Consider the following 7,209-nt stretch of genomic DNA (forward strand, 5'->3'; position numbering starts at 1 on the left):
AACAAAATTATTTATCAAAACATCAAATATGTTAACAAAAATTACAAATAATTTTCTATTTCTCAATGAATGTCTTAAGTAATAAAAACTTGGGGTATATTTATATGTGTGGGTTAATAGTCAAATTCGTTTCTGAAAAATCACTCATTCTTCAAATTAGTTCTCAAATGATTTTTGTAGTCATATTAGTCCTTGAAAGATAAAACATAAGTCAAATTGGTCCTTCCATCAATTAGATGATGACGTGTCATGGTAAGTGTCACGTGTCACCAGATGATTGATTGACGTGCCAAGTTAGTGACACCTAGCATATCACGTGTCACTTGACATGTAAAAAAATATTTATAGTCAAAATAGTCTCTGAAAGTCCAAACGTAAGTCATTTTCATCCCTAAAATTTTAAAAATTAATCAAATTAGTACAGAGTCGGAAATCAAGACTTAGAAATTTGAAAATTTAACGATGATAATTGGATACAGTGAATTCTTTCGAGTGGAAAAATATAATTTTCTGCGAAAAAATACCTAAGGAGACGTAGTGGGGATTTAACTAGCAATACCAGCTTAGACTGTCTGGTACTTTGAGTGAAAAAATTTAATTAATAAATAAATAAATTTAAGAAGTTAAATTTTATAAATTAGAGAAGATATAAATATTTGGGATAGAAAATCGAACGCTTATTGTAAAGGTTTTATTCAGAGATTGGGCTAAACGAACCATAAACTGGTCCGGACCCAAGTTGGGCACAAGCCCACTATATAAATACTCAATATTGAAGCATTTCAGCTCATTTCAATCAGAAAAGAGAGAGAAAGAGTATGGTTTATAGCCACGCATAGCTCTCCTCATCCTCTTCAATTCTATCTAAGTTTTGTGATAAGAAACTTTAAGATTTTCGTCCAGATTCATTTTCCACAGTAAGTCGCTTTTTTTGGTTCATGGGATGTTGAATTATTATGATTTTGGTTGTTTAGGGGATGCTCTAGTATAGATTCCAAATGGGTTCTATCTAAATTTCTTGTAGGTCAAGGTAAGAAAATCTTATCCCCTTTTGAGTTGCCAATTCTATAAACCCTAGGTTGAAATTTGTTGAAATTGTGAAATTAGATGAACTAGAGCTTGTTGGAATTGATTGTCGGCGTGAGGTGGAGTTTGCTCGGCGTGTTATTGGTACGAAGCTCTTGGATTGGTGTACAAAGTTTTAAGGGTTTAGAACCGCCGACATTCAGGTACGGGTTTGAATTTCAAGTAGGCATTATGTAAAGTTATGTGAATCCCTAAGTTAGTTGTCCATAGGATAAGATTGAATGTGTAACACCCTAATATACAAATCCTTAAACTCGAGTTATAAGTCAGTGTTAATAAGGTTGTACGACTCTCAAGGTAGATTATAATACATACATATATATAATTGAAGGGAGTTATTAAACAAGAAGCATGAAAAGGAGTAAAATAAAATCGACATCGGAGAACACTCACATATCGAAAAACAGAAGATAAAGGCGCGTTCGAAAAGCAAAGGTAAAGACAAAACGTACAGAAGAATAAGATAAAGACAGGATATAAATATATCATAAGTAAATAGCCACTAGTCACGGCCTGCGAAGTTTAGGCCGACTGAGGTTACAGAATTAAAATCAATTTGACAACAGTATTTTATTATCTCTCCTAAAACATACATCAAAGCCTCTATAGGCAAGTTCCAAAATAGATAATTACATACATATAAGTTTTTCAAAATAAATAAGGAGAGATTCTAAACAAAATATAAATAGAGGACAAATTTCTTCGCCATCACTCAGATGAACCACTGCTCACTGCTGAGCACCTGGACCTGCATTTGAAAAATAAGAGATATATTCGGAATGAGAACCCCTGATCCATGAGTTTCTAGTATGGTAAAAGTGCCAAATAAATACAATGCACTATAATAGGACCTCACTAAGCATCCTAAGCTTCCTTTTATCAATTGTTCATCTTAGATTTTCACTAATCCGTGAATTAGACAACTGTTCTAGGGGATACTAAGTCTAATTCAATTTCTCATCTTTCCGAACTTTTCAAAAATTTCAACTTCCAATTTATTATAGAACCATAACCAGAACCAGCACTAGCCGTCAGCATCAACTAACACAAGTATGAGGGACCTCTCAGTTGAGCAAACACAAGCAATACAGACAAGTAATACACAAGTGAGGCAAGTAGCATTTAACCATATAACATATTCAACTAGGCAAAGTAATACAATTAGACAAACCCACATAAATCAAACATATGCAAATGATGTATGCCTGCCCTATGCCCAATGAGCTCATTTGTCGGTTATACAGCCAACCCGACATGTCCGGTAGCAAACTTTGGACACTCTCGACGTGCACGCATCTACCAAAAGAAATTCACATCTCTTAGAGGAATAATATCCGGAAAGATCTAAGTGTCCGGCCACATCTTGCGATGGAGGGTGAACATTTGCGAGCAAGCGGGATAAAATCACCATCTTTGCATCTACCCCAGAAGATCAAATACAAACTAGGAGCAAGCAAGACAAAGCCACCATCCATGCATCTACCCAGAATCTCAAACCATAACCCAAAACAAGTGAAACAATACCGCTGTATCTACCCAAACAGGTATATCTCACCACATTTCGGAACAAGCAGAATCACTCCACTGCATCTACTCGGGTAGATACATTTCAATCTCAATCATTTATTGTAAATCCTGCGTAATTAGTAATTAATAAATAATTAGTCAATAAATTTTTTATTAATCAAAGAAATTAGGAAGCTAATTTTTACTAATCTAAAGAGATAAAAATATTAAAAATACAAATTTTGATACTAATTTTAAAGGTTTTGGTCCAAAATCGGGCCAACAGGACAAACCGATTGGACCAGATCCAAACCGAGTCCAAGGCCCAACATATAGAACACCAAACTTAGTCATCTTCCTTCCTCATTTCCATGGAAGCACGCTGAAAGGGAAGAGAAGAAACCTCAAACCTTAGCTCCAAATTCAAATCCACTTATCTTTCAATTTCGAGCTTCAATCGCCGCACCGTTTACGGCCATGCGACCACCGTGTCGAGCTCTACAAAACCCACCAAAAAAAGTGGTAAGTACCTTGCTATTTTTTCTCATCCTTCTTCCTTGTAATTTCGAAAATTTAGATTTTAATTTTGGTGTTATAGGATTGAATTAGTTTTGGGAACTTGTTGGGACTTATCCCAAACGAATGTGGGTAAGGTAAGAAACCACTAACTCTTGTGAATCATTCATAATTATGAATCCTATATTGTTTTTTAGTGATATTGTTTGGTATTAGACTAAATTGTATGTGTTAGGATCAAATTGGTGGCATTGGAAGCTTGAATTTGAATCTTGGTGGCTGGGAGTTCGCGTTTGGTGAGGAGTTGGAGCTTTGGAGCTTAAGAAACGGTTAAATTTGAGGTGTCTTTAGATTAGGGAGGAATAGACCAAAGTATGGTTTTGGTTTCTCATAGATAATATATAATGTCATGTGAAAACACAGGATAGATGATGATACGATAGGTTGAATTATGTGAGTATGTAGGGTTAGTAACCTAAATCATAATCATATTCAACATTAATTCCATCATCAATCTCATCTCAATTCATATTCAATCTTAATTAAACTCATTCATCATCATAACCAATCATTATTAATCATCACATTCATCCTTATCTTGCATCACTCCACGTCTTATTCAATTTTCTCAATTTCACTAACTCAACTCTTTAGATTTGGTCTTTAACTCTTCCATCCTTAATTACACCGGCTCTATACTCTTATCGGGATTTATAAAGGTTTAAAAAGCTAAAAGAATGGTTGAGAACATTAAAATTCAAGTTTTGAAAATCTGGTTGGCCATGTGTATGCATGCCTCATGCATGCCTCATGCATACGCATGAGTGCAAAATTAGGCAAACTCGCGTACACAGACCACCCTCGCGTACACAAAAAAATTGGAGAGTAGAGGACGCTCACATCACCATGTCTGCGTACGCATGAGCATTTTTATACCAAAGTCACGTACGCAGATGCATGGGTATTGGACAAAGGCCAACTCCCGCATACTCACGACAATGCTCGCGTACGCATGCATATCAGAATGGCAAAAAGCTAATATGTTGTAAAAACTAAATTTTCAGCCCAAATTTCAAACCTTCATGTCTTTTTTCACAAAATTTCTTTTTCAGCCATTATTGAACCGTTGGAAAGATCAATAAATGAGTTTTAATAAAAATCTAGTTTTGTAAAATTTTCAACTCCGAGGACCGAGATACAGCCCGCCAAAGTTGGCCGAAAATCAATTTTTACCAAAAGCAGAATCTACCAATTTTTTCAATGTTCACAAGGCAAAACAATTTTTCACTCAACAAATTGATCTCGAACTAACTCAATCCACATATCCACATTCAACCAAAATTTAAACCTACTTCATTTATACATTCCAAATTAAATTCATCAATCCAATACCTCAAAATCTCATTTTCCACTATTTCATCAATCATTCCAATTTCCACACATTCTATACCAATTCTCATTCAAACTCATATATCATCACAAAATTCAATCATTACTTACCGTTCATACTTTTTTCTGGCCACTGGACCAATTCTACGGTCTTCGACTCAATATTTATCAATTCAATACAAATTCATATATGCATAATCATTAACCAATATCAATTCCATTTATACATTCACTATACATACTAATACATTCAATCAAACCATTCAAGCTTAATCCTAGGGACGTCTAACATAGGAATTCTCATCACACCATACGGACATACGGTACTTAAATGAAATGACGACGGTTCACATCCAAAACTTGAATTCTCCACTCCAAGGCTCACCCCAAAAGTTTCACAAGCAAATTTGAGTCCTCAAAGTGTGCCAAATTCACCTAACAATACTAACATAACCAATTTTACATATAAATTAATCTAGGGTTCATGAGATTTGATAAATCACAAGAGTTTGGAGATTTCTTACCTTAATCCATGGAAATGGTTGATGAAACTCACCAATAGCTCATACTAGAGCACCCTAAACAACCAAAATCATAAGATTTCTTCAAAATTCAAACCAAAAAATAAATTCAGAGAGAAACCATACTGAACAGAGGACAACGAGATACTCGCTATAATATCTAAATAGAATCGAAGACGATGAGAGCGACGCGTGACAGCAAACGACTCATCAATCGGAGCACCAAAGAGGAAGTTATAGTGGAAGGAAGAAGAAGGTGAATAATGCTCCTTCTCCTTTTCTCTCCAAGGGGACAAAGTTTGTTTTTGATGATAATGAGGAGGTGTCTGTTGAATGGGGTGGAGTATGGGTATAAGCTAATGGGCCTTGGGCATAATTGCAGCCCAAGTTCGTTTGCTTAGTCCGTTGGTCCAATTTTTGACCAAAACCTTTAAAATTATCATTTTAATGTGCGTTTTAATTATTTTTACCATCTCAATTACAAATTTTAACTTTTTTAATATTTCTCACTCATAGTTAATTTTCTCAACTACAGTATCAGACAAGTCTCAGCCGGTATTATCGGTCAAATTTTTAATGCGCGATTTTATGTAGAACACTATATTTTTCGACTCAGAAAAATTCACTGAGTCTAAATATCATATTTAAATTGTCAAATTTTGACTGCTAAATTTTCTAACCATTTTTGCCCATATTTAATTAATTACTTATTTAATACAGTTTGACTGGGTTTTACATCCTACCCACCTTATTTAAAATTTTGTCCTCAAAATTTGGTCCACAAAAAGAAAACTAAACTTAGGCTAAATCACCATTGAAAGTTTCCTCAAATTCAAACAAACTCACACTATTCATCCTACCATTTAACGTCAATTTAAATGCTTAATCACCTCTGTCATTGTCTTGCATAACTCATAAACTCAACCGACTTTCAAGTCTACGCTGTTCTCCCTTGTGTTACTCTTAACTTCCTCTAGATATTTCTTAATAGCTATTCAAACATCACATTCATCTTTCTATTTATAAAACCTTTCACAACTCTCAATTAAAATTATAACTCAAAATCTCCAAAACTCTTCAAATCCTTACCAAAGTTGGCAGAACCTCTCCTAAGTTGAAATTCACCACCCTTCGTGGGTTCCCTCAATGTAATCGCAACACAAACCTAGCATTCCAACTTCAACACAACTCAGCATTTCAATTCAACATCTTAGATTCATCATTTAAAACTAAGTATTTTTAATCTTCACTCTAAAACCAAAATCAACATGATCTAATATCGAAATAATTGTCTTTCAAACACAACATCTTGCACTCACTTATCACCCAAAACCAATTACACACTGACACTCATTTCGATAACCATTTCGAAATTAATCTAATCTCGCAGCCACAATCGAATTTAATTTCCTGGAAATCGTTATTTACGTTAACCCACTAAACTCTTTGAGTATTCAAGACTAAGATATTTCTAGTCACTTTCTACAGCTCCTATTCACAACTATCCTGTGTTAATGCTTTCGCTGCGTCACTCTGATCGTTAGCCACGAAGAATCCAATCATGTATTCACATCATATTCCCTTATCGGATCACAAAACCTAGGCTCACTTCTAAACTTTCTCAACCTAACCTAAATAATGCTTACGCTCATCCTAAGACTCAACTGCGATCTCTTAAAAATTCTTGATCTCCATACTCACATTAACTAATCATTCAAAGCTTATAACATCCGTTTTCTAATAACAGTCGTTATCCCATTTCTACACAATTATACAAATTCACAAACTTTCCTTTCAAGTTCAAATCCAAGGTATACCATTGCCATCTACAAGTCTTCTATCTTCTCAATCATTAATTTTCAATCAATTCAAACCTAAAAATCATACTTTCTACTTTTTTTCCATTTCTACCTGCCTCAGCACCTAACAATTTACCAAATACCCAATGTTATCCTAAGTCACCATATAATCTGCCACTAAATCTGAATTTAAATGCAAATTTTGACGTCTACAATTGTAAATTAGCAACTTATCAGTCGTACAATGCAGTTAACACATTATCCCCAATCTCTTATTTACCTTTAACCAAAGTGTCGGACTGAACGGCATCCTCCGCCATTATAGCGTACACACGTAAATTATGTATAGTTACTTTCTGAAATGAACCACCAATGATAAATATTAGTCTTGT

The sequence above is a fragment of the Arachis ipaensis genome, chromosome B03 (genome assembly GCF_000816755.2).
Source record: "Arachis ipaensis cultivar K30076 chromosome B03, Araip1.1, whole genome shotgun sequence".
NCBI classification, from domain to species: Eukaryota; Viridiplantae; Streptophyta; class Magnoliopsida; order Fabales; family Fabaceae; genus Arachis; species Arachis ipaensis.